This window comes from Egretta garzetta, unplaced genomic scaffold, assembly GCF_000687185.1.
Source record: "Egretta garzetta isolate BGI_Z169 unplaced genomic scaffold, ASM68718v1 scaffold502, whole genome shotgun sequence".
NCBI lineage: Eukaryota > Metazoa > Chordata > Aves > Pelecaniformes > Ardeidae > Egretta > Egretta garzetta.
In genome coordinates this window covers 968,266-982,923 of record NW_009258809.1, presented here as the reverse complement: position 1 = coordinate 982,923, position 14,658 = coordinate 968,266, and positions in this window count along the sequence as shown.

Here is a 14,658-nt window from a genome sequence, read left to right as displayed (position 1 = left end):
TGTGGAGTCTCCTTCTCTGGAGATATTCAAGGCCCGCCTGGATGAAGTCCTGTGTAGAATGCTCTAGGAGAGCCTGCTTTAGCAGGGGGGTTGGACTAGATGATCTCCCGAGGTCCCTTCCAACCCTTGCAATTCTGTGATTCTGTGATTCTGTGCTTCTGCAGCAGATCCTAATGTACCTTTACAGCTATTCTGAGCTCCCAGAAATGCTGAAATAAATCCTGACACAAGCAGCACCTGAGAATAGTAAATCCACATTTTAATGGGACATATGAGTGACTCTGTTAATGAAAACTAGTGCTAAATTTGAAAAAAAATTGACTTTCTGGTATGCACCACTTGACATGAAAAATCCGTCTTCAGAAGTCTGAATACGAATCCCCAAAAGAGTGCAAAATAAACAAGGAAAGCCCTTGTGTAACATGACTATAGATAACTTTTCAGGCAGTCTTTGGACAGGGTAACACCACACTTGGGCATGTGCTTTACGATTAGATTAAAAAAAAAGTTGCCCACAAGAGTAATATGCAGCTGGTTTATCTTTTCTTCCTCTGCAGTCCCTTTAACGGCAGGCAATAACATATGCAATTGGTTAGGTAATACAGTATTTTTTTTCTTCGGTTGGAGATTGTGCCTTAGTGCAGAAATAATTCCATAACTAGAACCCTGCTCTGAAAGAACGGTACTTTTTCCTTATCTTTGTCACTCTTAACGGGCAGCATTTTTACCACTCTGGAGAGATTATCTTCAATTTTGTCCATGATATATAGAATGAACAGATAAAGAGTAGGAATTGTACCACTTGCAACTTAAATTCTTATATTGCGGTGTTATTTCAGCGCTGTTTATATCAACAAATGTACCTCAATTTCTTCAACCTAATGGGGATAAAATAAGTGGTTCCATTTGGGTGAGCTGGCTATGCATGGTCATGCCTGTCATGATGGCAAGTTGCTATCCAGTTTTGTGCTCAGTTTTTATCAGCAGCCACAAGTGGAACTCATTACAGTGATCTACCCCAGTCTGAACTTGCTGGCTTTAGGATTTGCTGTTTATTTTTTCGTCTCTTAAAGCTGTTGATCTGTTAAGTTAGAAAAGACATCACAGAGCTATCTAAGGTTAATCTACACTTACGAGAATTTTACTGATATTTTAAGTGTTGCTGCAGTTTATATGGGCATAGAATCAGTATTTGCCCATCTGGGGGCCATGGAAACTGCACAGAAACTAGTTTACAAACTACTTTAAATAGTGACATTGGAAAATACACCAGGTAAATACGCTACAAGTGTAGGATTGCAAAAAGAAAATAGTAATGGTTGACTCATCCACTGGCTGACAAATAGTCTCAGCCTCTCACTAAATGCTTCTTCCAAAAAAAGTAAGGGATCCTGGAAGAACAGTGCTTGCCCATGACACTGGGTCTCTTTGGGGGGCTTCCAGTGGAAGTTTACATCAGCTGAGGACTATGCCAGAAAAACTTTGAAGTGCAGAGAAACCTGCAAGTTGGCTACAACCATATTACTCATTAATATTCATTCTCAGGCTCCTCATGAGATTGATCCAGCCCTAGGGCAAGCAGGTTTCACTCAGTTTAGATCCTGCAGCCTGAATGCCCCGTCACACCTTGTGGCAGAGGCAGCAGATGGGCCAGCGTTGTCCTCTGCAGCCTGCACAGCAGCTGCTGGGGCCCTCCCCATAGCAGATGTGATTGCCACACACTGGACACACCTAGGATTTCATTTCAGACGACAAGCAGGAAGAGCCCATCACAGATCTCAAGACTGATGCTATCAGCATATGATTTGCTGTTTTGCCTCAAGGCCAAATTGAGGATGCTCTAAACAGGAGTGTAAATGCAGACAATCAATCCAAAGAGACCTGACCAAGTGTGAAAGTGATTTGCTGGTAATGTAGACTGAATACAGTCTTACACTACGCAGCTTCCCCAAGGGTTACTGCAGCAGAGAAAAGTAGCATGGCTGGAATAAAAAGGCCTTTTTAAAGAAGCTACAGGGGACGCTTGGGGTTAAATAACCATACTGGCGACTAGATACAAGGCTTAGCTACTGCTGCTCTGGTAGAGATTAGATTGCTTCTGAAACACAGAAGGTTCTACTATAAAAGAAAGCTGAGACATTTTTTTTCTTTTCCTTTCTTACTTATTAGATCCTCCTGTTTTGGTCATTGATGGCACACCAAAGGTGACCTGTGCCTTCTCTGGAGAATTAACCGAGTCCATAAAGATATCACCTGCATGCTTTAAGAAACAAACCACTTAAATCTTTTAGTTCTTTAATGGTTTTGAATTATGGCATCTGAAGTTAGACATCCCTATATCATTGCTCTTATCCAATGACTCTCATCAGCTCTTCTCAATTCTCTCTGTGTTACGATCCCCCACTCCTTTTCTGTTCTTCCCCACAACAAACACAATGCGAAGGCTCCAGCCTGCACATCAAGGTAATGTTTCTCAGACCATGAAAAGTAACATGCTCTTCAGTCCTGCACCTGCCACCATGTTTGATATCCAGGCTGAAAATAAGTTACGCTTATAATCATAGAATCATTTAGGTTGGAAAAGACCTTTACGATCATCAAGCACCACCATCAAGCTAACACTGCCATCCCACCACTAAACCATGCACCTCGCCTACCCAGCTTTGAACAATGCAGTCTAGTGACACCATGAGAGGGAAAGCAGAGTTTTGCAATGTTGAACCCTCCTGGTTTTGTCTGGTCTCACCAAGGGCAAAGGAACTGCATGAAAATATCTGAATTCTAGATCAGTAGTCTCACACAGATTGATTTTAACAAAGCTCAGACAACTGAAAGGAATCGATTGCAGTTTTCAGAACCAGACCTATGCTGTGCTGAAAAGATGGTAAAGGCAAAAAGCATAAGGTGTGGTAGATTGAGACATACTGGTGGGGCAGGAGGGACCCTAGCACATTTCTTTAGCCATTTCCCATTTTACTAGCAGCCTTACTAGGAACTGGGTCAAGGATTGATATTTTCAATATTATTGCAGCTTGCTCTCTGTGGTGGGTTGACCCCAGCCAACAGCTATGGACCCACACATCTCCTCACTCACTCCCTGCCTCCAGCAGGACAGGGAGAGAATAGGAAGGCAAGACCAATAAAACTCAAGAGTCCAGACAAAGACAGTTTAATAAGTGAAGGAAAGAGAAAAAAAACCCAAAACAAAAAACCCAAGTGATGTAAAGGCAATCACTCTCCACATACCACAAGCAGACCAATGACTAGTTAGTCTCAGAACAACAAGTACTTTAGAAGACAAACCCCACACGTTCTTCTCCTGCGCCTCATTCTGTTGCTGGGCATGACATCTTATGGTAGGGAATATCCTTTTTACTAGTTTGGGCCAGCTGTGTCCCTTCCCAATTTCTTGCCCATCCTCAGCTACTCACTGTGGGCAAAGGGGCAGAAACTAAAAAAAGAAAAAGCCTCAATGGTGTGCAAGTACTGATCAGCAATAGCCAAAACACAGGGGTGTTATAAAGATTGTTTTAATCACAAATCCAAAACAGCATTATACACTCTGCTATGAAGAAAATTGACTCTGTCCCAGCCAGACCCGGTACGCTGTCTGTGGGGATTAGAAGCAAAGGAGAGAAATGCCTATACCACCTCCCCATCTGGAGGGGTGATTCCCACACTGGAATAGGAGTGATTTTCTCTTCAGTCTCTCATTTCTTTCACAGTTCACCGACGACACTATATTTTTAGACTACCATACACCAGGGCATCATTAGCAATTAAACTGGCACCCCCTTTCCAAGTTTTCAGCCCAATGGAGGACATCGGTCTTTATTTACTCCACTGTGTTTGGTTATTAAAGCACACGTTACTTCTGCTCCCATATGCACTTGCCATTCATCCAGTTCACTTTATAGTGCCTACGATCTATTGGGAGGGTTCTAGAAATATAAACTAAATTACTTTACAGCTCTTAACATTGTCACCCCATTCATAAATAAAGGTGAAGTGGCTAAAAGTCACTCTAAACAATCCTGCTGGAGTACAAAGGAACAGTAGGAAAAATATTTTTCTCCCTATTTTTTGGATAAATAGTTTTACTATACTTAGAGGATTTATATTCTTCCCTTGCAATCTGAAATGACCAAACACAAGATTTGACAAGAGAATTGCATCCCAGGTTTTCATCTGAACCTGTGTGCAGAGAGGGGTAAATTATAGCTTTCATCTTCAGAGAATTCCAAAACTTCTCAAAAATTGAGGTATTGCTCTAGTTCCCTATTGCAAATAATAAATGTGGGGTTAGGTATTGTGGTAGACAATACTATGGGGCAAACCTTGCTTAGAAATACAGTACCAAATATGTTTAACTGTCTGGACTCTCTTACTGTATTGTACCTTCAGGATTCTACAAACTGCTGCAAGTTTACAGCAGCTGAGGAGCTGGACCATTACTTCGAGGACATTTTTTGTTGCTGAATACCAGAGTAGCTGCTTATATGGGAAGAGGTGTTCAACAGCAGAAATTAATGTGAAATCACCTCACCTCATACTATTTATTGTATTGCTTTGTCACCTGAAATAGGAACTAAACTACCACACTGTGTGATCCTTTATGGAAAAGCTTTGTGACAGATGCTCCCAAGCATGCTGCTAAACCTTAGGAAAGCAATTTCAATGAGTTGAATTGTGAATATTTTAAAACTGCTGACAAACACTTTTAAGCTGAAATGCTTATTAGCATATCTGAGTCTGTTCAAAAGGCACATCTTGTGAGCTGATTGAAGGGGAAGCTTTAGCAGAACAGTGAGGCATGTAGTTTCAGTGGTACTTGATGGTTCCTCAAAATGACCTAATTTCTTTTAATTGAATATCAGATTGTGTTTTCAGTCCCACTTCAGCATTTGTGAAAATCTGCTATTAATCCTTACCTACTATTCAAACAGAAGTGTAATTGACATTTCTCTAATATACGGGTAATCCCTGCTTTTCATATTCTATTAAATGCTTCTAAATCTTCCAAAAGCTGCTGTTGTGGCTGCTTTTGGAAAACAGACAATGCTTCTGTTAAGTCATCTAAGTAGAAACATATATTTTGAAAATTAAAGCTGCCATAACATGACTCCCTAATCTCTGCAACATTGCAGGTGAATTAAAGGACATGACTTTAAAATGATACAGCATCCTCCTACTATAGAATGGTGATTTTCAATTTATGTTCAGAAACACCTGCAGGACAGTTACCCTTAGGTGCTAATGGACCTAGCTTCACTTCGAAAACCTAATGAGTCATCAACCTCAGACAGCAGATATTGATCTCTTTGAGTGGCACCGTTTAATTTCCCACAGTCCATATGAAACTGCTCACCAGAGGAAATGTACTCCTATGAGTGGAGATGCCCGTGAGCAACCGGCAGCAGAGACAATGCCCTCTTTTAACATTTGATTTCATTGATCTTCTATAACCTTTTTTCCTCATAGATGAAGCTCTGTAAGGCATTTTGACAATGATCTTTATTGCCAGCATCAATGTGACATTTGATTAAACCAGTCTTTCTGGGCTTATCTTTAAAGTAACTGGATTTTTCTGTGTTAAGAACTTAATCCCTTTGTTTCTGATGAGATTCCATTTGTAGATGCAACTAACATTTTCTGTTCTCTGGATTATTTTTAACTCAAGGCCTTCCCACAGCTGGTGAATGCTTACACTTCTTCATAAACTGAAGCTACTTATGACACTGCACCTGAGAGCTAATCTTCTATTGTCCTTTTAAATCCCGTTAATTCATTGTGAGGCTAGGTACCCTGTAAAATATGAGGTTTGCTAGAGATGTAGCAGGATATCCACACCATTTACTGTATCTGCTAGGTTCCATGACTATTATAAAACAAAACAGGCTTTCCCAAAGAGAACACCTAAGATAAGGTCTTGTTTGGAATAGTACTGTGAAAAAGCTGCTTTTTTTTTCTGTCCAAAGACTATAAAGATGCCTAAGGTAAAAAAGCCAGCCTAGACAGCATATGTAATGACCTGCAATCATGCTGCAACAACAACAACAACAAAAGGCATCCAGCTCAGGAACCTTGGCTGCTAAGTGACTGCTGAAAATGGACATCATCACAAATCTCAGCATGGGCTGGATGAATTCAGAAAAGCATTGCTTCAAAGCATTTTTTTTTGTAGCTTCTGTTATCTCTGTTTCTCACAACTAAGACAGAAAACTACTTGTATCTGTTCTTCCTCCTCTGGGTTCACTCTGTGCAGCAGGCTGCTTAGGAACAGGGTCTTCTCATTTCTCATATCCTGGCCCAACAGAGAATTTAGGCTAGCTGTTTTTCAACTTACCTGGCAGATATAATTAATGCATTGTAATTTCCTTGAGAAAGAGGTCTGCAAGGGGAAAACTTCACAAGGGAGAGGATATACCTGTGAAGGACACATCCCAGAGCACTGGTTTATTACTACAAGAGAAGTCACAGTGCCATGAACTGACATCACCAAAACACTCCAGAGAGCACTGTCAGGGCAAGGGAATCAAAGACTATACTTCACAGTAGAAAGGCTGAACTACCCTCTAAGTATCCTTGTTGATTTACTTAGTAAGAGAATACTGACAACTGTGAAATAAGCATATCTACAAGTAAAGGGTGGGAACAGGAATACAAGAAAATAGGAAGGCAGACAAATTAGCGGATCCATGAGACACACAGTTCATAAATGAATCCCCTATCCTACCAGCAGGTGCTGGAGGACAGGAGTAGAAATGTGCAGGTGCTGAGTAATCTGAGGCAAAGCTAATACAGAACCAGTGTTCAAAAATGAATACATGAGCCTGACAGCTATTGCCTAGCAAACTTCAGTTCATATCTGGAAAATGAAGTAGGTAACCCAAAAAATGTTTGTATTCCAGACATTAACTGAACAATAAGGAAGAAATACCCTGGCTTTATTAAAAGCTTATTATGTTGTATGAGGGAAGAAATTCTGAATTTTACAAGTTTTGCTGGTATTTTTGGGCTATCTGTTGATGTTCAATCAGTCTGGGCTGGAAATAAACAGGTCATCATAGGAAAACCACATGAAGAAAACATAAGCAGAAAAGTAATGATACAATAATAAATATCAATGGAATAAGCTTGGGGATGTTTGGCAAGGTCTGTAAGTGTTGGATTTGTGCTCTTTTAACATAGAATTGATCATCAGCATTAAAGATGAAAAGTTGTAAGACATTCATCTTCATCAATAATCAGGAAGAGGTTAAACAGCACAATAATTAAATTAGCAGAAGATAATAAATTAGGAAGTGTAGTAAATGACCTTTCTGCCACAAAGGCAAAGAAATACAGTATAGAATTTCCTTAGGTACAGCTGAATATGTAGAAGATGAAGAAACAAGATGAAGTTGTTTTTCAAAGCATGAGAAAAGAAACTAAACCACTAATATTATTTCAGGATAGTAAACTGTGAATTACATAATAGCAGGTTGCACAGAAAAAATATGACTTTAAGCAGCACATACAGAAGTATCTTCACTTATAGAAAAAAAATAATTTGTTTCTACAAAGGCAGTAGAATTTAGACTAATGTATTTAATTTTAAGAAGCATAGCCCAACAGACATTGGAAAACTGAGGGGACCAAAAGCATGAAAGTAATCATAGAATCATAGAATGTTTTGGGTTGGAAGGGACCCCTAGAGGTCATCTAGTCCAACCCCCAATGTGAGGGTATGGAGAGAATAATTTAACAGCAAAGACTTAATGCATGAAATATCCATAGATTGATTAAGAGAAAATGCTTAAGTTAAATGGGTAGAGAGATTATATTAAGGTCAAATTAGGCAGAATAGGAGGTTGGGTTGTAAATTTTTAAAAGAAATGAGATCTTTCAGGTTGTGTTTCATTGGAAACACTTTCTGAAGTTTAGAAAACAAACTGTTGGAGACCATCTTACCTTTGCCAAGAACAAGGTGTTGATTGCTTGTTACCTCATATCTAAAGCCACCTGCACCGAGCAATTTCCCCATATCCTTTAATGAAAAATCAAGGAAAGGCAGTCAGGCAGAAAACCCTCAGGAAAGATGTGGAAGAAACTGAATGCCTAGCAAATTCACTAGATTTGCAAATATGTAGTAACTCCCATTGACTTCTGTGAACTTCAGCTTCTATGCTCTGAAAAATCATTTAAGTAGCCTCTATGCCTCTTTAGCACCTTCTGTGTATCTTGGAAATTATTACCCTGAAAAGTTGCATTGGTCTTCCCTAAACATGAAATTTCACCTCCATCACTTTTTCCCACCACTACTTCACATGTAAATGCAGAGACCCATGCTATAGACTGCCTTGCCAGAAAGGTCACAAACTCATTCTGTTACTCATCTGTTACCCCTGCTGATCCAGGGCTGGTCTGTCAGCAGAAAAATACATTTTATTCAAATTATCCATAAGCTGGTCTATGGACACAATTCTAGAAATTTCCTTTTCTTTCCATTTTTCATAAAATCTTGCAAGTTCAGAAATTATGGAACATGTTTTTTTTACATCATTTCCACTTCTCTTGATGTCTCAGAAATAGTATATTTTTGTGTTACAATGTCTATTGTAATAAGCAAGAATTTCAGTAAGAAGATACTGCTTAGAACACTAAAATTATAAAACACGCATTTTATTATGAGTTCCCAGAGAATTATTAATATTGTGTAATCATTGCATAGATATTGATGAGGGAAGAAACAGTAAGAGCCAGCAGATCAATACCTGGTTCCAAATCTGACATCACCACTAGAATTTGGGGGGTTTTGATCAGTGTACATGACACCAGGGTTGCTGGCAACAGACTGGGCACACCTGTCTCGAAGGGGGAAAAGGATCTTTGCACAGGAGTTAGAAGAGCTCATTGAAAGAGCTTTAAACTCGATTTGAAGTGGGAAAGGGATAAAACCAGGCTTGCTAGAGATAAGCCTGGGGCCAGCAGGCCACTGTTTGAGGGATGGTGCGTTAGCAAGGTCCTTCAGTCTGCCGTCTCAGGGGAGGTAGGGGATGGAGTTCTATGCAGCAGCAAAGACACAAGAGTTATGAATGTATTAGAAACCACAGAAGTGCCTGAGAATGGTCATGGAATTAGGACTTCTCACCCCAGAAAGGTGGCAGGATCAATAGCCCAACTGAAGTTGGACACCAATGCATGCAGCATGGGCAACAAACAGGAGGATCTGGAAGTCACTGCGCAGCAGGAAAACTATGATATAGTTGCCATAACGAAACACGGTGGGACAACTTGCACAACTGGAGTGTTCCAATGGATGGCTATAAATACTTCAGAATAAGAATCAGGGGGAAGGCCAACAAGGCAGCTATTGTGTTGGGATTCTGTTATAGACCACCCAACCAGGGTGAAAATACAGATGAAATATTCTATAAGCAGCTGGCAGAAGTCTCACAATCACAATTCTTGTGCGGGACTTCAACTTACCAGATGTCTACTGGAAGTACAATTCAGCACGGTTGGTGAGTGACCCAACTAGGGAAGGTGCCCCACTGGACCTGTTTGTGAACGGAGAAGGACTGGTGGTTGATGTGATGGCTGGTGGCCGTCTTGGGCATAGCAATCACAAAATGATAGAGTTGCCGATTCTTGGAGAAGTAAGGGGCGGGGCGGAGGGGGCAGCAGAACTGCTACCTGGGACATCCAGAGGGCTGAAAACCTTCAAGGTAAAGCTGAGACATTTATACCAAATATATTTCATGGTTGAGTCCCTTAGACTTTTCATTGCAGTTTAAAATGCAAAGTTAGCAGGAGTTCATTATATTGTTATAACAATTAAACATTCATACTCTAAGTGAAATAAGGAAATATTCAAAGAAAATATATGCATGGAAATACCAAAGTGAAACTGTTTTTTGAAAAGTTAAACAAATTTCAATCCTTCCTTTCTCCTCTGCTCCTGATGATGTTCACCAAAAAGATGTCTAAACTTAGCAGGTTTTACTTTCCAGGCACAAGAGGTGTGTGTAACAACAGGCACACCATCAGCAGCTGAGGCTCAGATGACTCATTAAACCACGCAAATTCAATCACTTTCAATCATGGTCGACTACATTCAAATGTAGGCAAGGTCTCTGAAGGAAGCACGATGTTTTTCATGTCTGTACCAAGAGGCACAAGAGAGCATACCTTGAGAAGGTGTTGTACTCTTAGGGTAACGTAAAGTTTCCATAAGTTTGAAAAGTCTTTTAGTTCCCTGATTGAAACCAAAGTGTATGAAGGCAGCGGTCCAATGAGGAATCAACTGAAGTTTATGTTTCCTTTCTTTTTTTCATTCTACACTTTCTCTGCATTTGTTCTCTTTTTCCCCCCCTATTTAGAATAGTCTTACTCATTCAGAATGAAAACTTGAAAATGTTAGTGTCTAACTTTAACACTCCATAACTGTGCATTTAGATTACAATCAAGTCTCATGGCTGAGTATGAGACTAAACACCCCATGTAAACATACCTTATTTGGACAACCAAGATTTTATTGTAATTCAGTCTAATTAAAGTACTGGCAATCTAATCAAAGATCCGTCCACTTACAATAATCCTAACACAGCTCAAATTTTTGCAGCTCCTTTCTAGTAATGACACAGTCGAAATGATGTAAGCAAACTTTCTGGGATCTCCCCCTTCTTTTTGTGTTATGCTCAACCTTTCCTAAGTCACTCATTATGTTAGGGTTGATATTACTAGTCTGTATCAAGAAGGTGAAAGGGTTTCCAGTGAGCTGTCAATACCCCAAGTTCTTCACCAGGAGTATGAAACTGATGGAAGATTTGGAGGGAAGGAAGGAGGGGGGAGTGAGTGTTGTTCTTTGCCATTCTTGGGTTTGCTTGGCATTATTTTTATGTTTGCTAACACAGAGCATTTGTTCTAATTCCATGTTATATCTGAATTTCATTTTGTATGGTCTGTAGAGACTTCTTTGCTCTCTTTTTTAGCCTTAGAACCAGTTTTACCCAGCTCACAAGGTTACATTCTTTTAGTGACCTGTAATTGACTGTGTTTATAGCCCAGGGATCTGCGTTATCAGTCTATGCTTGCAGTTCTAAAGCTCTTTATCATCCTGCTCTTGTACTTCTGTGGGCCTATCCTACAATCCCATTTCTCTTCAGTGGCCTTCAGGCTCCAGCTTCCTGATAACACACCTTAAAGTTTTATTAGCATAACATAGTCATGCATACATCTATGTTCTAGAGACATTGAACAGTTTACCTCTACAAAAATAATGATCCATTAGATGTATATGTCTATGGACACACATAGACACAATGTTCTGATATCCACCTGCCACTGATATGTACTACTTATAGCAACATCACCAACGTGTTATCAAAATAGCTTTACAGCTGACTCAACTATGCTGAAAATCAAGTGAAATAAGTATGACTATCTCTGACACTAACAATTTACACCATGGCTTAAAGGATTAAATTACACTTGAATTAATGTAATATCTTTTAATATGATGAAGAAACAGGGAGCACAGATTTTGTTTCCTGTCAAAAGATAGTTGCATTTGGTGGATTCCCTTCATTCAAGAGCAAACGAAGTTGGAGAACCAATGAGAACTACCCTGCTTCTTGTTCGCTGTAAGGAATGCCACACCACAGCTACACCAACAGCAATGGAAGCCTGTACTGCTTTATATTGCTTAATTGCCATATTTGAGAAACACAGCCCTACACAGCCCACACTGCTAGCCTAACACACTGCCTTCTGTTGCCATCAGTACATGACAGACTGACATGTCAGACAGACTGCTCCTGCCTGCTTTTAACTACCAGACCCTTGTAACATACGTTCACAACTAGGTTGACTGGAATGATTTTATCTCCAGTTCATGCCTCCATATCCTTCCCATGATTCATCAAAGGTCAGGGAGTTACCTCTACACAGGGCCACATGCATTTTGGGTGGAGCCCCATATTTACACAGGCCCTCTATCAATTCAGGGCTGCATTCAACTGTGTATACCATTCCAAGATGGAGTTAGCCTGCTGCAAAACCCTCATAGACTGGAGGCACAACGGGGTTTGTTGACTTAATATATAATGATTTTTGTACAGCTGACAAACCGTGATACTCTTATAAAAGTCTTCCCCCCAAAACATGGGATGGATTTTTACACAATATCAGGCTTAACGATACTAGGGTAAGAGTTCCTCCTGTCTAGAACAAGGACCTCTTGCTATATAATCAAAGATTTTATGTTTGAAAAGAAAAGTTTCTGACCTTCATGCTTGCTAAGAAAACAGCAAACACATGGATGAACTGCCCCATTTTTTCCAGCTCTGAAATCTGAAGATGACAATTTAAAATGTCAGCATTGTTAGCTACTCCACTGCACAAAGTTCTATAGATTCAAGGATATTAAAGCCAGGAGGCATTAATGGGCTAATGTAATCTGACCTGCATAATATATGTCACTGAATTCCACCCACCCTTTCCGGCATCAAATCAATAACCCCAGGCAAGCTAGTGCCTCTACCTTTAGAAAGATGTTGCATCTTGATCTGAGCATTTTGCATGATGAATAATCCATCATATTCCAGAATAAGATATACTTGCCATAAATTAAAAATAAGTCCACTGGTGTTCCCATGAATTTGCCTGCCTTTATCTTCTAATTAGTAGCTTATTTTCTGCAAGATTTATATTACTTCCTCTATAAAGACTTCTTCACCACCCAGAAGGCTACTGGATGCATTTGTGTCATGCGGCAGAGCTCAGCACAAATGTTCCCAAGTTAACGTTCAGCAACCCACACAGTTCAGCTTCTCAGTAGGGCTTATAAAATTCAGATCTAGAGCCATGTGAACACAACATAAAGGCCAGAAACATTCTTCTGCCTTATGTGTATTTCAAGAGGCTTTGGATCTGTCACCCTGCAGCTATGGGCTCTCAGTGAAAAAAGCCATTGCTCTGTTATTGCATCAATTTCCTCTATTGCTGCAATTCTGAGGGATTAAAAAAAAGAGGGCTCGTATCCCACAATCCTGGCAATATTATTGTAATCTCAGCATTCCTCATCACAGTCTGTCCCTTCTCCAAATCTAAGGTTTCTTTCAACAGACCCAAGGATCTCCACTCCTGGCTATCATTGTCCTAATCCTTTCCTTGAGCAGTTCAAACACCTTGCTGTTTGGGGTCTGTTTCCCAGGTTTAGCTCTCTTCCTTTGAATAGTTTCTTGCATACTGTGGAATCAAGTTTTCCACAATCGAGCCTATTTTCTAGTTAGGGAATTACAGAGTAGGAGGTTTCAGAGCAGCCAGATATGCCAGAATGCTTAGTCTTCTAATGCATTAATTCATTATTCTACTTCCTGGTTTCAGATTAAAATAAATGAAAATCAAAGCACCCTCTCTCTCTACAGTCTCGTTCCAATACACGAATACTGTTTATCGGCCTTTCCCGCAAGAGCAGCATTATCCCTGGCAACGATAACTTGCTTTTTTTTTTCCCCCATCTTTCCTTTTCATGGTCAATTCTGCGAACTGATGCAGCTTTTGCTTCCATTATTTTAAAATCTTATGTGGGACTTCCTGTCCAGAAATCTGTCTTTTCCTAAGGATCATTCCTCCAGTGATGCTGGCTTGTTCTGTTTGTAGCTGCTGTTCTCTCTCATACCTCTCTCCTCCCTGCTGTGAGTCTCACTTGACTGACTGTCACTTCATTTCATATACATGCAGACTAATCAAAAGGTCTCCTAAACTAAACTGACTCCCGAGTATGAGAATGATTTGCTGTAATTGCAGGCAGCATTCAACCCCTGCACAAACATATTAGCTTTCTCTTCATTTTCCAAAATCATCCTTCTAGAGATATTTGTCCTACTTAAGGTGCCGCTAACTACAAAAGCGAGATATTTCCCATCTTCTAGTCCCCACTTTGCCACAAATATAGACTACAAAGAGGAAACCAATTTGATTACAAAGTCATGTTACATTGGAATTTACCTACAAAGCTGAACTAAATGATATTATGCCAACACCAAGAGCCTGTCATTCACAGCTTAACTGTAATGCGGTTCGAATGGGCGAGATATTTCCCATCTTCTAGTCCCCACTTTGCCACAAATATAGACTACAAAGAGGAAACCAATTTGATTACAAAGTCATGTTACATTGGAATTTACCTACAAAGCTGAACTAAATGATATTATGCCAACACCAAGAGCCTGTCATTCACAGCTTAACTGTAATGCGGTTCGAATGGGCAGTTACTGTATTGGGTTTCTGTGGCAAGGTCCTGGTAGTGGGGGGGCTACAGGGGTGGCTTCTGTGAGAAGCTGCTAGAAGTTTTCCCTGTGTCCACTGCTGGCCAAGGCCAACCCAATCAGCAACAGTGGAAGCACCTCTGTGATAACATATTTAAGAAGGAAAAAAACCCGGCTGCGTCTCAGTAGCCAGAGAGAGAAGAGAAGTGAGATGATGCAAGAGAAAACAGCCCTGCAGACACCGGTCAGTGCAGAAGGAGGGGGAGGAGGTGCTCCAGGTGCCAGAGCAGAGATTCCCCTGCAGCCTGTGGTGAAGAACATGGTGAGGCAGGCTGTCCCCCTGCAGCCCATGGAGGTCCACAGTGGAGCAGATCTCCACCTGTAGCCCGTGGAGGACCCCACA